The 19,727-nt window shown below is 43.7% G+C and overlaps 1 pseudogene; it reads right to left on the bottom strand.

The window, feature by feature from the left end:
• The window catches only part of LOC126153553 (60S ribosomal protein L3-like), a 138,647-nt pseudogene that overhangs the window by 238 nt on the left and 118,682 nt on the right, over positions 1-19,727 (bottom strand).

The following is a 19,727-nucleotide window of genomic DNA, read 5'->3' as shown; positions in this document are numbered from 1 at the left end:
CTATACGGCCCAAGCCTTCGCAAATGATCCCATGGACCGTGGATTGGCCATCTACGTTCGCAAAGGGATTCCTGTCACCGACGTTACCTTCCTTCCATCAGTTCGGGGCATGGCACTCCCTGCCATGGGGACACGCCTCATTAGTGCCCCTTGGGGCATCAACCAATGGTATGAACGGGCCCAGTTTTATTCTGAGGTCATCGCCCCCCCTCCCCCTATTTTTAGGACGATACAAACACTGCGGGCCAGAAAGTGATTTTAACTGCCTTCTGCACCCAAAAGATCAGGTTCCACTCTATACTACATGCCAGGAACTACGTATGGTGGTGCAGTACCTGTTGCTGTATGATACCTAGGTAGTCCAACATGGCATCTGTTCTCGCCATACCTTACTTAGAGTCATTCTGCAAGCCATCTGGACAGGATATATGTCTCACAGGATAATATATCTGACATACAGGACGCCGAAAACTGGCGACTGGACTTTTCGAATCATTGCGCTTACATCCTCCCTCCGCTCCATACTGTAAGGCGGAGCCGTGCGCCGTGGAAACTGAATACTTCTCATTTGCATGACTTGGCTTGTCGCTAGCAAATCAACGAGACATGGGCAGCCTGTGAACGACACCTTTCCTGCTTGCAAAACCATCAGGTTCTAGTATGCTATCCTCCGAGATCTGGACGCTCAGCTGTCAACCCCAAACAACCTGTTGGAATGGGAAGGCACTAAGGCGAGGATAATTGCCCTAGTACGCCACAAGTTGCAGGGAGTAGTGTTATGGACGCGGCGCCATCATCAGATGTGGTAGGAAATCCCATCCACGCATCATGTAAAGTCCCACGAACGACGGAGCCATTGGCAGCTCATCGAAATTCTAGTCACGCCTCATGGCTCGTAGGTGACCAATCAGAATGGCACTGTTAACGCGTTCCTCGAACACTACCAATGTACTTACAGGGAAGAAGATGCCTGTGCTGAAGCAGACGACTCCATTTTGCATTACACTACACGCACTCTCTCCCACACTTTCACAGTGATGGAGACATGAGACGGAGTCGACGACGCAATCCATAAAAGTGCAATCAACAGATTGCCCGACGTTGGCGGCTTACTGATTGAGTTTTACTGAGCCTTCTGGGGATTCATGGCAACTCGGTGGACTACTGTGTTTCAAGAACTGATAATATCTGACTAAGCATACCCACCCGACTTTGCTGAGGGCATGATCATTCTGGTCCAAAAACCAGCCCATGGTTCGACAGTCAGGAACTATAGATCGCTCACCTTGCTCAACGCCAATTACATCATCGCCCGCTTACTGGCAGTGCCTCTCCAGACAATACTCCATGTCCTATCCCCAGAGCAAACGACGCTTGTGGCACAGGTTAACATACAGACTGACGCAGGGAAGGCCGCGACTTAATTACGATGGCGGTAACCTGCAGACTGTGGAGCGGCCATCGCTATATATTTCGCTAACACCTTCGATGAAGCGTGCCACTGTTTCCTGCTTTCAATGACAGCCCGCATGGACATCCAACCTCCAGCGCCTTTATAGCAGTGCCAATTCACGAGTCCAAGTCAATGGACGCTTAGATAGGGCGGTACCATCCACCGGTCAATTCGGCAGGGGTGCCTCCTCTGTACCCTCCTGTATGCTACTGCCCTAGAGCCCCTCATTGGGGGCCCGACGACCAAGCTTCGCCATCACACTTTTCCCTGTCGGGCATACGCTGATGACCTTCTCCTCCTCGTCCGCTCCGGCTCCGAGATTCGAGCAGTCCACAAACTGATTACACGTTATGTGGCTGCCGTAGGCAGTGCCATCAACGTTGCCAAATCTTCTGTGATGTGCAATGGACGAGGCCTCCAGGAAGGTGGAGTGGCACCACTGCCGCTAACGCGGACTTTCCAGTACCTGGACATTTCCTTCACCCCTGCCGTCTATGACCGCGACTAATTTCAAATGGCTCTGAGCACTATGGGACTTAACATCTGAGGTCATCAGTCCCCTAGAACTTAGAACTACTTAAACCTAACTAACCTAAGTTCATCACACACATCCATGCCCGTGGCAGGATTCGAACCTGCGACCGTAGCGGTCTTGCGGTTCCAAACTGACGCGCCAAGAACCGCTTGGCCACACCGGCCGGCCGCGACTAATTTCCGTCGGCTCTTACACGTCATCCGTAACGACGTCACCAAAACCTTCTGCGCCGCTAGGACACACTTCAACGCATTGAGATCCTTAATTGTTATGTGGCATCAAAACTGGTCCATGTCGTGCAGATGTTTCCTTTGCTGACGGCGGTTTGGCGCAACGTACAGGCGGCCCTTGGCATTATCTTAAAGCTGAATCCTTGTTTAAATTCCGTTATGAGGCACTTACCTTGCCCCCTCAGAATGGTAGCCTCAGACTCGTCAGCTTCCGTATGTGAGCTGCGGATTTGTATTTGAGTAGTTTGAGAAGACAATGGACCAGACGGGGCACATCCATAACGCACAGCTTGTTTGAGGTCCTCCTGCATGCACCCACCTCTCCACCAGTGTCTCTCGGCCACATCGAACCTCATCTGTCCCACAATTGGAGCTTTTTCGTCGACTATAGTTACACACACTAACCTCCCAGGACCATAGATTTTTCCAACCCACTACTGTGCCAAGTTTCCCATAATGTGATGGTGACCAACTATGCCTCCATCCGGTGGCCCATAGTGTGTAGTACGTTCCACCAGCCCTTCCCTCCTAAAGATGTGTGTCACATAGTCAACAGGAAATTTGTCAACAGAAAATTTACCACAAAACAGCGACCACACAATATTGGTTTGTCGGAGTCCCGTCTTCGTCTTCTCTGCCAGGAACGCGACGCTAACGAACACCGTCTGACCCGCGCCTCTTCGCACGACGTCTGTCGATTAGTGCAGCAAATAATTGCCCGCTACATCCAAGTGCCACCAGATGTTTTTCTACAAGGTGGACAAACATTTACCCCCCGCCAAATATCATGCCATTACGCGGGTCAAGGAGTGGGCGGTCGGTTACCTATTCCGTGAGGGACCGCCTCGACTTCTGAACCTATTTACAAACAGCCCATGTAGCGCTCGAACACACGCCACGTTGCCGAACATTATTTTCCAACCGAACTTATTTGCCAACTGTCTTCGAGGTGTCTTTATTAGACATCAACTCAATTTGGGAGCATCTGGTCCTGAGGGCACCTCCCCCTTCCAACCGCCTCCGCCGGTGACTCGCTTTAAGCCTCTTATGATCGATTTTATTTATTTTTCCCTTCTTTTACCAGTATTTTGTTTTTTCTTTTGTATGTCTGTTCCACATAATTTCATAATAATGGTAAAAATTACAGAAAAAATAAATAAACAAAAAATAAAGCCTTACACTTCTGTAGATTCTAATGTCCAACTTTCCTGTGCCCCAACGGCTCGATGGCTGCGCGGGGGACACACTGTGGCTAGGTTTCGGGATTCAACATCTGCCCAATCTGCCCCCTGAGCCCCCACCAGTCCACCAGTCCATTCCTTAAAAAAAATTTAAAAAAAGGTTAAGGCGACCACATGCGATAAGCGAGAAATACGGGTTCGAGTCCCAGGGTGGCATAAGTTTTTATGTGTCACAAACAATTGATATCAATCTGGATTCGCAAATGCGAATCCATTTTCGTAATGAGCTTTTACCTTCCTTCCTTAAAGCTAAACTGATCATCTTTCAACAGATCCTCAATTTTTCCCATTGTTCTGGGTATTATTCTGGTCAGGAACTTGAATGCGTGACCTGTTAAGCTAATTACCTGGTAGTTCTCAAACTTATCTCAAAAATGGGTTAATGGCTCTGAGCACTATGGGACTTAACATCTGAGGTCATCAGTCCCCTATAACTTAGAACTACTTAAACCTAACTAACCTAAGGAAATCACACACACCCATGCCCGAGGCAGGATTCGAACCTGCGACCGTAGCGGTCGCGTGGTTCCAGACTGTAGCGCCTAGAACCGCTCGGCCACACCGGCCGGCTCAAACTTATCTGCCCTTGCTGTCTTGGGTAAATCGTCATATAATGTACGGTTCCACGCCGGCCGTTGTGGCCGAGCGGTTCTAGGAGCTTCAGTCTGGAACCGTGCGACCGCTACGGTCGGAGGTTCGAATCCTGCCTCGGGCATGGATGTGTGCGATGTCCTTATGTTAGTTAGGTTTAAGTAGTTCTAAGTTCAGGGGACTGATGACCTCAGATGTTGTCCAATAGTTCTCAGAGCCATTTGAACCATTTTTAGGGTTCCACGATCGGTGTTTGCTTCAGTTTAAACTTCCTAGATGAAAGATCGTGGTCGACATATAAAATTATTCTCTGACGTTCCTTCTCCGAATGAAGAAGACATCTTCGGACGTAAAAGACCTGGGGTTCCCCAATTTATAGTGCCGCATAGAGGGCACCACCATTCGTCAAGCGATGCCGATAACGCTTACGCTATCGTTCTCAATTAAAAGTAAGCTATCCTCATTGTGTTGATGCAAAATCGACTTCTACATCTATTCTTACTTAATAACTTCGTCTTTTCTGTTAAAATTATTATAGTGTTTGTGAATCTCTGCCGGCCGCAGTGGTCTAGCGGTTCTAGGCGCGTAGTCCGGAACCGCGCGACTGCTACGGTCGCAGGTTCGAATCCTGCCTCGGGCATGGATGTGTGTGATGTCCTTAGGTTAGTTAGGTTTAAGTAGTTCTAAGTTCTAGGGGACTGATGACCACAGTAGTTAAGTCCCATAGTGCTCAGAGCCATTTGAACCATTTTGTGAATCTCTATGCTGTCCCTGAAAACGCATGACAACTGGCTGTTTTTGCTGAAAAAATTATATTATTTTGTGCTATCCATCTCAGAAGGTATGTTCTGCTACAACCGATTTATCAGTATGCCAGGTGGTAGTTCCTTTTGTGTCAGGCTAACCGGATGTTAATACTTCTTTCTGTGGTTCCAATTTATAATTCAATACAACTACGTGGAATTTTGTATATACCAGGTGTCGCAGATGGGCGTCGTATGTCTTTTCCGTTTTCAAGCATACTTTGATGTTCTTGGTGGAGCTGAAGATCGTTTCAACCCCATAGATGGCCATCGCTTTCCCAATCCGATCCGAAACCTTGTTAATGACCGGGAGAAAAATTTTTACAGTTGACGACCGTCGTTTCTCTTTAGTCCAGCCGTTTGTGATCTTGTACGGAGAGCTCGATCCACCTCCTTATTGCAGTAACAGTTGATCTTGAAAGCCGATCTTAGATGATTCAGCTCGTAAATAAACCAGCTCGCAAATTTTATTAGCCTTGTCCACCAACTTTTTAATGATACCGCTTTTTTGTCTTCAGAGATGGTTGGATTCCTTATAGAGAAATCGACCAGTGTGCGTAGCTTCCCTGTGCACGCTGAATCCGCAGCTGTGATACATATTATGTAAATTGGAGTGGGAAGGGGGAGAAAGGAAAGGGAAGGAACTGATGATGTCAGCTGCATCGGATCTTTATGTGCAGTTAGCGGCAACGAGTGAAAATGTATATTGGACTCGGCCGACTCACACTCCCAACGAGCGCTACCCCTTACCTGCAGTCTTCGTCCATGTTGGCTTGGGCTCGATCACCAGATTTCTTTACAATACAGCACACCATCGGACGATAATTTCAGCGTCACACACAACAAGTATCAAGCGTCATGATTTGATCGGCCAAGTGCAACAGGCATGGAACTCCATCCCATAAACTAACATCCGGCACCTGTACAACACAATGAATCCACTTTTGCATGCTGGCTTATTAATGTACCAGCATTTCGCATTTGCAGCGGCTTATCCCGCGCCTACTTTACCTGTGACTTTGCAATGTTAATCACCTAAGTATGTTATCTAGACGAATTTCATTACACTACATTAATTATTTTTTGGTATTGCGATTTTCTTCCGTAAGTCTGTAACAACATTTGGATTAATTTTTAAATTATTTTTTGAAATTCATACATCAAAAAACGTTTTGCATCACCTCGGTTCCGAGCGTTCCGGAACCTGTACAGAAAATTGGAATACAAGATAAACATCATTTCGGCCCTTCTTACTGCTCATGAAAACCACACATTGCATGTTGTACCACCATACAGCGAGACCTTCAGAGGTGATAGTCCAGACAGCTGTACACACCTCTAATACCCAGTAGCACGTCCTCTTGCATTGATGCATGCCTGTATTCGTCGTGACATACTATCCACAAGTTCATCAAGGCACTGTTGGTTCAGATTGTCCCACTCCTCAGTGGCGTTTCGGCGTAAATCCCTCAGAGTGGTTGGTGGGTCACGTCGTCCATGAACAGCCCTTTTCAGTCTATCCCAGGCATGCTCGATAGGGTTCATGTCTGCAGAACATGCCTGCCACTCTAGTCGAGCGATGTCGTTATCCTGAAGGAAGTCATTCACAAGACGTGCACGATGGGGTCGTGAATTTGTTGTCCCTCAACACGAATGCCTCCCAAATATGCTGCCGATATGGTTGCACTATCGGTCGGAGGATAGCATTCATGTTTCGTACAGCCTTTACGGCGCCTTCCATGACCACCAGCGGCGTACGTCGGCCCCACATAATGCCACCCCAAAACAATAGGGAACCTCCACCTTGCTGCACTCGCTGGACAGTGTGTATAAGGCGTTCAGCCTGACCGGGTTGCCTCCAAACACCGACGATTGTCTGATTGCAGGCATATGCGACACTCATCGGTGAAGAGAACGTGATGCCAATCCTGAGCGGTCCATTCGGCATGTTTTTGGGCCCATCCGTACCGCGCTGCATGGTTCCGTGGTTGTAAAGATGGACCTCTCCTTGGTCGTCGGGAGTGAAGTTGCGCATCATGCAGCCTATCGCGCACAGTTTGAGTCGTAACACGACGTCCTGCGGCTGCACGAAAAGCATTATTCAACATGGTGACGTTGCTGTCAGGTTTCCTCCGAGCTATAATCCTTAGGTAGCAGTCATCCACTGCAATAGTAGCTCTTGGGCGGCCTGGGTGAGGCATGTCATCGAGTTGTCTGTATCTCCTCCAGCTCCGAACAACATCGCTTTGGTTCACTCCGAGACGCCTGGACACTTCCCTTGTTGAGAGCGTTTCCTGGCGCAAAGCAACAACGCGGACGATATCGAACCGCGGTATTGACCGTCTAGGCATGGTTGAACTATAGACATCACGAGCCGTGTACCTACTTCCTGGTGGAATGACTGGAACTGATCGGCTGTCGGCCTCCGTCTAACAGGTGCTGCTCATGCATGGTTGGCCGGCCGGTGTGGCCGAGGGGTTCTAGGCGCTTCAGTCTGGAACCGCGCGACCGCTACGGTCGCATGTTCGAATCCTGCCTCGGGCATGGATGTGTGTAATGTCCTTAGGTTAGTTAGGTTTAAGTAGTTCTATGTTCTAGGGGACTGATGACCTCAGATGTTGAGTCCCACTTGAACCATGCATGGTTATTTACATCTTTGGGCGGATTTAGTGACAACTCTGAACAGTCAAAGGGACTGTATCTGTGATCCAACATCCACAGTCAACGTCTATCTTCAGGAGTTCTGGGATGTGTGTAGATATATGAAGAACCCCGGAAAAAACGAGGTAAATCACATTTAGTACATTATTCAGGAGAGGACATTCAAACTTCCAATATCATAACTAATACTTGAAACACTACAATCTAGTGTAAACAATATAACTGCGATGTCAAATGTAATTATTGTACAGGAAGTATCTTAGAAAAAATAACAATTGTAATTATATGGTAAAAAAGACAGTACATGCAAAGAAAGTACATCTTTGTCACTAAAAGAACGTGGTAAAATCATTAACTTTTGGTAGACTTTTGTCCCCTCTTTGTGTTGTTTAGCTTTGGAAGTCCTTTTTATTGGTCTTGAATTTTGATTCGTTATGTGGTAGATTAGAATAGCGATTTCTTGAGTCTTGACCACAATACTGTTTAAGTTTTTGAAGGTCAGCATATATTTCGTAACTAGGAACTCTAAAAGTATACCCCAAGAGTTAGTTATCTCCAAAAACCTTACGAAAAGTTTCATATAACTGAAAACAAATCATTATATCCTCGATGAGGCTATACGAAATCGTCAGGTCCGAGCGGTTGATACACTGGCTACACGTGTAAGTGTAGATCATGTGAACATTTCAAATCTAAAGGTGGCCAGGTTCCATCGTAAGTAATCCTGTATGTGAACAACTTACCTTTCTACACAACCAAAGATTCTCTGAACGGTCGTGTCTTCAAAGAATTCTTCAGTTTGTAACACGCTTTTAAAAACGTCGTCTAGTCTCGTATAATTTATTGCTGAACAAGAATGGCTTTGTCATTGGATTCACTCTCGTGGTTGCAAAAGCTTTTAATCCAGTCTTTTGGTAACCCTGTAGTAGTTTTCTGTTTTATCAAACCGAAGTTTTATCGCATTCCATGTAGAAGTGTCCTCATGCTGGAAATACTATCTTCGTACTATCTAATCTCTGAGCCGTATGAACGACATAGTGAAGATATAAAAACACTGCATAGTTTTTATTCTCTTCTGAGTACGAATAACAGAATATTATAAGAACACTTACTTTTGATTTCAAGCACATAATTGTACAAAAAAAACTAACAAATTAATTCAGTGATTTACTCCCTACATTTTCGGTGTAAGTATTAAATATTGGCTCAGTCATGGTCATTTGATGAATGACGAAATGTTAAACCATAAATGACGCTTGTAATAAACATCACTTGGCCAAGGTAGGTACTTCTTGACAGTCCATGCGTGCTGCTTCATTTTCGTTTATCTTTTGACTTTCTTGCATTCCTATTCGCTTTCTTGAATTAAATTTAACAGCCCTTATCTGATGAACCTGGTCTTCCGAGCGAAGTACATTGATTTGTAACTTCTAATTTTTCTTTTTCAGAAATATTTTGGGAAAACCTTGCATTCAACGTTTAAATTCTGCTTGAACTTTGTCACATGTTGAGCTGGCATCAGTACGCAATACCCCAACGATAAGTTGAATTTTCTGTTAAATATATTCCGGTACATCCCATTGCCAACAGAAAGTTACGGCCAATTTTCTTTGTACAACTCAAGTCATTTTTTTATTTATAGGTCTTCTTGAAGGTACATTCTATCTGTCTTTATCTTGTTATAGTGGGTCTCTCTTCCCTTCAATGCACCTGTGTTTTTTATAACGGCTGCCTCCTTTTCTTTGGATAGTTTCGAAGCACGTATATTTCATTTGTCTTTGGGAGATGTTCCAACATCCTTTGTATTCGACTATATAGTATGCAGTCTGTGGTTTGTTATTTCATGCAAAGCAATAACAGCCTTTCGGCAAAGAGAAATTTCACTCATCGCATCATTTCGTTTGCTTCTTACAATGTGTTAGAAAAGGGAATATCTGGCATTGGAATCGTGAGACCTAGACCTTCTACGAACAATTAATGCCACAGAAGTTATTTCAGTTACCTAACAAATTAAAATCCTTTGTAAGCTGTTCTTTTTCTTGAGCTCAGATTTGTCTGAAACATTCAGACAGTGAGTATTTGCAGTCACTGCCTAACTTGTCCTAAGATCCTTGCAAACCTTACTCATTCTGCTAAAACTTTTTCTCTTTTTTAGCTGATTGATTAACAGATGATTTCTTACATTCTCGTGATAATCCACAAATTTTGAAAATCCTGAGAGGATCACACTACTGTCACATTTCTAACTAAACACCTTTACTATAAGGAAATAACACAGAGTAAGAAACACAATTTATCACGTTTGCAGTCGCAACTCAACTGACCTAAAAGGTGCAATGTGAACAGTGGAAGCAAACCTTGGACTTGCCCCATCCTTTTCGTGAAGAGACGGACGCAGAATGTTCTTTCCGTTACCACTAAAAGTGAAACCCTCTGTACCTCGGTAACTTATCACTGAAAGTCACTGTAACTGCCCTGTAATAACGACGACAAGCTATCAGAATGTGCCATAAACTCATTACTTATTAAATGGACTTATCCCATTTTATCCGTGAGTCTTCATGTATTACTTGAAATAACTGTCATTTTCTTTGGGAACAGTCCTTCTACAGAACGTTGATTAAGAACAACTATAGTAAAAATAGGGGTCTCACAGTAAAACTAGACGTTATAAAGGGTTCGACTTATGGAAACTGATAAATGCTGATCTACAACGCTAAACGAGCCGTATTTCTTTGAAGAGAGTGCCACAGATGACTCTTTCCTAGAAATACTGCTCATGATAACTCCAGATACTAACAACATTTCTTTCAATGAAGAATGGGGCGCCGCCTCATTTTCAGCTTAATTTGAGGTAGGAGCAGGAGGAGGAGATTAGTGTTAAACGTCCCGTCGACAACGTGGTCATTAGGGAGGGACGCAAAAGGAAAGCGGCTGTACCCTTTCGAGTGCCCTATCACAACATTTGCCCTAAGCCATTTAAGGAAATCCCGGAAAACCTAAATCAGGATGGCCGGACGCGGGTTTGACCCGGCGTCCTTCTGAAAGCGAGTCCAGTGTGCCAGCCATTGCGCTACCACGCTCATTGTTGACGTGAGGTAATTTCTCAATCGCAGATTCCCCAGAAGAGTATAAAGAGGGAGAGCAAAATGTTCAAATGTTTGTGAAACCTTATGGGACTTAACTGTTAAGGTCATCAGTCCCTAAGCTTACACGCTATTTAACCTAAATTATCCTAAAGACAAACACACACACCCATGACAGAGGGAGGACTCGAACCTCCGCCGGGACCAGCCGCACAAGTATCTAGCCATTTTGATTTATATCTTTGGGCCACTATCTGGAATACAGTGTATGCCAGAAACCACAGAAATGTGGCGACCTAAGAGAGAAAATTGAGCATATACACCATGGTCTTCCATAATAAAAAATACAATAGGTATGTCTCTCTATTCTAAATTGTTGTCGACGATATACTGCGATGGACGGAAGTCATTTTGTGCATATACCATCACAGTGTATACGACAACATAAACTTTTCATTTATATCTGTTTCAATTAGAGAAATATTCACTTTCAGAGATTCTGTAGGTTATTTTGGGACTTCTGTACACTTTTTCTGATAGATCGCCCCTGAATCCAAATCTGATTTTGTAATTTGCATTTCTGCTTCAGTTTTTCATGTCATAATGGTTTCTGTATATGCTTGCAGTCGCAATGTGTCCCCGAGTTGTATGTCCAAAGAAATTGCAATTACATTGAGATCTCCACATACCCGCCATTTGTATTTCTGTGGATAAGTGTGAGTAGTCGTTTAAAGTTCTCATATATCTCCGTCGGATTAACAACATGAGTAAGGGGAACTGAAGGAAATCTGTTCCCATTGTAAAGAAGTACTTTGCTGAATGAACAAACACCATTCGTTTACACTGGTCAAGAGTTTTTACAACCCTTACCCGACTCGACAACCTTACAAAAAATGACGTCACCTTCTTTGTAGAAATATTCAGAAAAACCACATGGCATTCACGATAAACAGTCACACACGTACCGCAGAGAAAAGATTCCGTACTTTAATTTCGAAGCTAGAAGCTCAACCCGTTACTTCGACGAATTTAATTCACGATCAAGATCGTTGACACACCCTTGATACAATTTTTTGTGCTCAGTTAATTGATAATGGCCTTGAAATGTTGGGTCGGTATGCAAGTATTCCTTGCCGTCTCCTTTTTGTCTGAATTAACACAGAACACAAACCACAAACGTCACGCTTGGAACAACTAGCAAGCAGTCACTTCCAGCAATGGTTAGATCTCAATGCTGAGATACAAGTAGTAACAAAAATTGCAACAAGGATAGGGTTGCAGTAGATGTGAGTGGTGGTGGATTGAGAGGAGAATGCATGCTCGCACAATTTTATTTATTTTCTTTAGACAACTTTCCTTCCAGGAAGGCGAGAGACAGATGGAATACGCTACTTCTAACATCAGATTTGAAATAGGTGCAATAATTTAAACATAAGAAATAAAATACATAATATCAATGAACATCCAAGATAGCAATTAAATATCAGTCACTTTTTTTCCTTCTTAGAAACCAAAAGGCCCTATAATTTAGCAACATCAGGCATAAGTTGCAAAAAATATTATATGTTATCACACAATCATAGTTCAACCCTCTACCATGGTACCCAACAGCTTTCGTTAGAATAACTTCAACGTATCTTGACAACTCAACTTAACACTTTTTTTTTCCGAAGCCTGTTACAAATGATTACTAATGCCAAAAAAAGGCCATTACAAGTACACATTCGACGATTCAGATTTTCAACTTTCGTACAGTCACCAAAATTAGCAGGAAAAAAGGTTACAAATGACAAGCCAGCAGTGGTGAAAAGTGAACGACCTGAGCCAATGTTTCGAAATACACCCTAACCGCTGATAGGCTGAACGAAAAACACATCAAATAAGCCCTAACCGTCCAAGCCAAGTTATCTGCTAGGCGCAGGCAGAATCACAATTTCCTTGATTAGACCTCCCCACAGGGGAATTCTGCAATAGTAGTAACACAGATTAATGTGTTTAACTTCATCCAGCCACCAAGGACACGAAGACATGTACAAGCATAATTTCTTATTTACCATACGCCAAAGAGATAAACATGTCATATCCGCCCGTTTCCTATCCACAGGTTTCTGAAACAAACTCGCAGAAGCAGCAACAAAGTTTCTCTAACTTAACCTCACTTTTGAAGCAGCTGTCAGGATGCGAGTCTGGTCAGAAGTATTTAGACACTTGTGCGAATGGCTACCAATGCAGACGAAATATTTTTTGCAGTGTTTAGCACTGTGCATATAGAAGAAAAAGGAAAAAAGAAGCTGGTCTACGGAATGGTTGAAACAGAGATATGTTTATCTACGAAATATCTGCTAAAGAAAATATTATACTCAGAGAACCCGATCATTATATCAACTTTTTCCGAATAGACAGTCAATCTTTTAATAACTTGTCATCATTACTTTGCATTCACATTAAAAAAAGACAGAGTTATTGGAAAATCTATTGTCTTCAATTGGTTCTCTAATACTATTATATTAAAATACCACAACATGGGAACATAAAGATCAGTCTTGGAAGACCTGGAGAGCTTCGATTTTCTTATTTTATTGTACTGCCGCTTGTATGTTGTACGTGGAAGATTCATTTTCTTCTTAATCTCATACTGTGTAATACCTGCCCAAGAAAGGTTCAACATCTCTACCATTTTCATAATTTCCAGTGTTTTTCTTTTTTTCTTGCTTTTATCCTTGGCCGTAATGTCTATAATTGTGTAAATTCACTAAACAGTAAGACAAATTGTACTAAACAGTCTTTCTCGCTAAACATACGCGGTGAAACATCGACACAAACAAAGTCCACCATCTCGTCAGGTAGGCCATCAATGAAAATTTTTCTTAAACACATCAAACACCGTCTACGTTCGTCAAACAAAGTCGCACACTACCAAATATTTGACAAAACTAGTGAAGTTTGAGTAATTACTTGATCGTTGGCAGGGATCTTAACGTGACTCACCGACAATGCTACCCAACTTCACTGCCTAACGATACATTTCTTAACTGAGGGTCACTGGCCGTAATTCCTTACACGTATTTCAATTGTTTTCCGAGAACTAAATCTGAAGGGAATTTAGTTTCCCAATTCAGCACCCACGACTTGCCAAGGAATACGGTACACATTCCTTGTAACAAAAGTATTGTTGAGAAGTGTTATTTTACGGTCGCTCTATTTGCCTGCGCAACAAGAAAGACGATCATTAGCAATGGTGCGGTATGTACGGTACGTGTGTAAATGTAGGTGTGGAGGATCTGTTTGAACAGTCAAAATCGTAGTTCAATTTTCGGGCTTCTCTGCGTGTTTACATGACACGTAGGCGAACAAATATCCACGACAAACAGACAAAACTGAATTTTACTTTACTTAAATCCTATCCCGCTTTCAGTTTATTTACAAATGACCCCCGTTACCGGTTTTACCTTCACTTTATTTTAAAAACATTTCAAATACTGTGGGCTCTCCAGGGATTGCTGTCCAATACCCAGCTTGGTAGTCAGTCCAAGTGGGAGGCGGGGAAGTCAGTGAGTACCCACACGGCGGTGGACACCTGAGTGCACGTGCATCCATTGGTCTCTGCACTGTTTCCTGCCCATGAATGCTGAGAAGTAGATGTACATCTAATTTGGGCCGTCGTTTATGCCGTGTAGCATCCATGAGAAGAACCCTCGTTAAGGTCGGTGGCACCAAGGCGGACCAGTCGCAACAAGGGAAATCGAACCACGCCGGCGGCCGTATGTCCCCAGCAGTCCCATCACAGTGATCATCTCACACCCAACTTCGTAAAATACACAGAATCCGCAATCGAATGGTATTCATTAAAACAGCCTCCTTCTCACAAAGCACAATCATGGGTATTGTTTAGCTGTTAGAAACTTCCCTGTCACAATTTCTCCTCAAAGGAACATAAACAGGATCAAGAAAATAATATTCCAGAGCAACCATACAATTTAGACGAAAGGAAGGAAGATTAACATCCTGTCGACATCGTGGTCATTAGAGACGGAAAACAAGCTCGGATTGTGTCAAGGATGGTGAAGGAAACTGGCCGTGCCCTGTAATAGGAACCATTCCGGCATTCGTCCAGAGCGATTTAGCCAAATCACGGAAAACCTAAATGTAGATGGCCAGAAGCGGGTTTGAACCGTCTTTCTTTCCAATGCAAGAGCTGTGTGCTACTACTGCGTCACCTCACTCGGTATGGTGTTCATTTTAACCGTCGGGTCTAACGAAGGTCTAAAGTGAACAAAATAGTCGCCACTGTAATTACGTTTTCAGAGTGATTTACTATCGCATATAGATTATAATTTATCTAATCGATTCCAAGCACAATACAGCATCCACTATTAAGTGCTTCAAGTGCAAGAAAATTTGGCCACAAATTTTCTAGTTGTCCACTGTTCAAAGTGCCGTCAATGCGAACAAGAGGTGACCGAGACGTGTAACCAATGGCACCCCATACCATCACGCCGGATGATACGCCAGTATGGCGATGACGAACACACGCTTCCAATATACGTTCACCGCCATGTCGCCAGACACGGATGCGACCATCATGATGCTGTAAACAGAACCTGGATTCGTCCGAAAAAATGACGTTTTGCCATTCGTGCACCCAGGTTCGTCGTTGAGTACACCATCGCAGGCGCTCCTGTCTGTGATGCAGCGTCAAAAGTAACCGCAGCCATGGTCTCCGAGCTGATAGTCCGTGCTGCTGCAAACGTCGTCGAACTGTTCGTGCAGATGGTTGTTGTCTTGCAAATGTCCTCGTCTGTTCACTCAGGGATCGAGACGTGGCTGCACGATCCGTTACAGCCATGCGGATAAGATGCCTCTCATCTCGACTGCTAGTGATACGAGGCCGTTGGGATCCAGCACGGCGTTCCGTATTACCCTGCTAACAGTCATTGGATCTCGACCAACAAGAGCAGCAATGTCGCTATACGATAAACCGCAATCGCGATAGGCTACGATCCGACCTTTATCAAAGTCGGCAACGTAATGGTACGCATTTCTCCTCCTTACACGAGGCATCACAACAACGTTTCACCAGGCAAGGCCGGTCGACTGCTGTTTGTGTATGAGAAATCGGTTGGAAACTTTCCTCATGTCAGCACGCTGTTGGTGTCGCCACCGGCACCAACCTTGTGTGAATGGTCTGAAAAGCTAATCATTTGCATATCACAGCATCTTCTTCCTGTCGGTTACATTTCGCGTCTTTAGCACGTCATCTTCGTGGTGTAGCTGTTTTAATGGTCAGTAGTGTATAAAGTTTCCTCTCCTGCACTATTGTTAGGAGGGTGGTTAGGTAAGTATAGTAAATTTCCATGAAAGAATGGAACGTCTTTGTTGCGCCTTCATCGTTGGTAGGCCTGATTAGTCCAAGGATCTTGAGACATGCGCGCCTCCTTCCAGTATTTCTGTGTGCAATCATATGGGACTTAACTGCTAAGGTAATCAGTCGCTAAGCTTACACACTACTTAACCTAAATTATCCTAAGGACAAACACACACACCTATGGATGAGGGAGGACTCGAATTTCCGCCGGGATCAGCAGCACAGTCCATGACTGTTGCGCTCAGACCGCTCGGCTAATCCCGTGCGGCCTTCCAACATTTCAACAAAGGCTTAATCAGTCTTATAAGAAACAATCAAATATTATATGTGGAGATAGGAAATCACGGGAACAGCTGAAGTAGCGCATCACTTCACCACAACTTACATTTATAGTAACACTTGATAACAGACCAAGAAATTTCGCGTGTTACGCTAGACAGATAATAGCACTAGAACAATAATAAACACCTGATTCAGTTTTCTGAACTTTAGTTAAAGTTCAACAGGCGAACACAATTTAAGTTCTCCCGTAAAACTCACATAAAAATAAATATGCGCGTAGGCGCGTTAAAGAACTGGTTGTGAAACAGTCACTTATAACTTCAAGGCAGGCACACCCCACTTAAAGGGAAAATATTTAGCATGTTTACACATTGACTAGAACATTAAGGTGAATAACAGGAAAGTACACCGTCGACAACAACTTACAGCGACAGTTAACCTCCGATATTTCTTTACACATCACATTAAGTACAGCTCAACAGTATATGCGCTTAAGCACGATTAAAACAGGTGGAAAAATAATAAATTGGAAATTGACAAATCGATACCCAAAGGAGCAGCACTCGATCTAAACACCCCAAAGATGGCAGCTTTAATAATGGGTAATAAAGGTCATTTTCCCATGTAGTGTTGTAGGTATGAACGTCACTGTTCTTCTCAAATTTCATTAGTGAATACATGTATTGTGACGGTGCAGCTGAAACGTCTATCTCCTTGAAGAATTACCAAAAGTAAAGTAAAAGTAAGTAAAGTATAGTAAGTGAAGTAACAAAATTAAGAATAGCATGCTTATAGATTGACTAGAATAAAGGAATAAATAACACATACACGGCTTCTGGGGGCCGACAAACTGTGTTGGGCTATTGAGTAGTGATTAATTTAAGCTAGCCACAACATACGCTAACCAGGTTAGCGGCGTATTTACAGACAAGCTTCGAGCAAGAACCCTGGTCAGAAGGTAATGGAACTACAGCATTGAAATCGACTGATGACAGGTTGACCATTGCCGATGTGGCGTACGATGGACAGTCAATAGACTGAACACTCATCTGAAACCCAAGTATAATACTGAGGGGCGAAACGCCCAGCCCAAAGCACGTTCAGCGCAGACACCTACTTTGAGAACAAACAAGCATGAAACAACAGGATTATATTGCAGCTTGCAGTACAAATGCCATAGCCCGAATATAGGCTTAACCCAAGGCAGGACTAAAGCACACTAGTTTCTGTCTCAACTTAAGTCTCGAAAACAATCAAAACTTGCAGTATTCTCTTACACGGCAGACGTGCCAACACTTCCGTTCAAACCCCAGAATCAACTAGCGCAACATAAATCATTGACACATTTCAGATAACATTTTAAAACAACACACTTAATAACTTTATTTACCACAAGCCTTAATTAGTTAACAGGTTAGGCTTTGTTACTTATACCACGCAAATAAGGTAGCAAGTTAAGATCTACAATTCTACTTTGTCATTTAACACGCGTCGTGACGAGGAAAGAAAGAATCCAGCTAATTAATTGAAAGTCTCTACTTGGATTCAGTATTTGACGATGCGCTCAAAATCAATAGACAAGGGTGAGAGTCAAGTTTACACCCGTAAGCAGAACACGAGCATAAGGTGAACATTAAATAAACTGCTCCTTGTTCAGTCATTTACACACCGACGAAACAAATAATCTCCGTCGAATTACTGCAGACGTCAGAATCCCCAGTTGCTTGCAAAGACGCAAGTAATGGTCAAAACGTGTTATTTCAAGTCCGATGACATGAGTAGGATAGGAGTTTCAATGGACGGCCAGGCCTCATCCCCTTGGATCCACCTGCGACCAAGACAGTAACATTGGCTGCTATCACGACTTCAACGATGCATCACACCAGACACGAGTCACGCCAAACCATCAACAAAACTGCGTGGCCTCCTGTACGTCCCCAGACGTCCGCAGAGTTCCTCCTCCCGCCCGACGCTCTCCCGCAAACACGGCAGGAAGCCGGCCGCAGCAACGCCACAGCGCCCTCTGGCTACGGTAAGGAAACAGCAGAGCGCGAAGCGGGAATTTCAAAAGGAACGCGCTACAGACAAGGAGGAAACGCAGAGGACCAACCGTGACATTTCGTCACGAATCAGATCGTATAAAGAATTTTAATGTACAGCATACAGTTTATTGTTGACAACCGTCTGAACTGGTCAGTGTGTCGATTAAGACTGGAAATGGAGAAAACCGATTCTCGTGCTGTTATTAAACATTTTCATTTGAATTGTTGGACTCCCGCCCAACCACAATGGAATTGGATAAAGTTCACGCTGGCTCTGAACCGTAACTGAAGACCATTTACTTTTGGATTTTTGAATTTAAACGTGGTCGGACAAACAACCAATTCGAATCGCGCTACAGCCGTCCAATTGAGATCACCAAAAAGGAAGTCACTGACAAAATCCATTATATGGTAACGCAAGACCGACGAATAAAAAATTAATGAGATTGCTGAGACTATGGGCATCTCAACAGAGCGAGTGCTGCACAGAGAATTGGCTACGATGAAGCTGTGTGCGAGGTGGGTTTTTCGATTGCTCACAATCGATCAAAAGCGCATGTCGCACAACATTTCAACATAATATCTGGTGATGTTTAGTCACAATTCATAAGACACTTGGTGCCGATTTGTGACTGTTGATGAAACGTGGATCCATCATTACACGCCAGACTCAAAACGGCAATCAAAACAATCGACAAAGGATGGCGAAAGTGCGCCGAGGAAGAAAAATACCTTTTCTTATCTGGTAAGGTGACGGTTACTGTTTTTTGGGATTCCCAAGGAATAATTCTCATAGATTACTTGGAAAGAGCCGTAACCATAACAGGACCCTATTATGCTTCATTTCCGGATCGTTTCAAACCTGCGTTGGCTGAAGAAAGAACAAGGTTGGCACACGAAACGTGCTCTTTCACCAGGATAATGAACCATCTTGAGGGGAAGGTGCACGAATTGGACTTTGAATTGGTTCCTCATCTACACTCTTCACCAGAATTAGCCCTAATTTACTTCCTCCTGTTCCCGAGCTTTGACTTCGTGGGAAGAAATTTTCTCGTGATGACTGGGTGTTGTGTGATGTCCTTAGGTTAGTTAGGTTTAAGTAGTTCTAAGTTCTAGGGGACTGATGACCATAGCTGTTAAGTCCCATAGTGCTCAGAGCCATTTGAAGAAATTTTCGTCAGATGATGAAGCGTTAGTTTCAGTCAACGAGTATTTACCAGATGGGCTGAAGACGCTAGAGGATTGCTGGACCAAGTGCATATCCCTCAAAGGAGACCGTGTCAAGAAGTGATTTGCGATGTTTAGTAAACAAACGTTTTTCATGCTTTTTTACTAGAGTTATACTGAGGTGACAAAAGTCATGAGATGGCGATATGTATACATAACGATGGTGTTAGTATCACGTAAACAAGATGCAAAAGGTCAGTGCATTGCGGAG

This window comes from Schistocerca cancellata, chromosome 2 (genome assembly GCF_023864275.1).
Source record: "Schistocerca cancellata isolate TAMUIC-IGC-003103 chromosome 2, iqSchCanc2.1, whole genome shotgun sequence".
Taxonomy (NCBI): Eukaryota; Metazoa; Arthropoda; class Insecta; order Orthoptera; family Acrididae; genus Schistocerca; species Schistocerca cancellata.
This window is presented reverse-complemented; position numbering and strand designations above follow the sequence as displayed.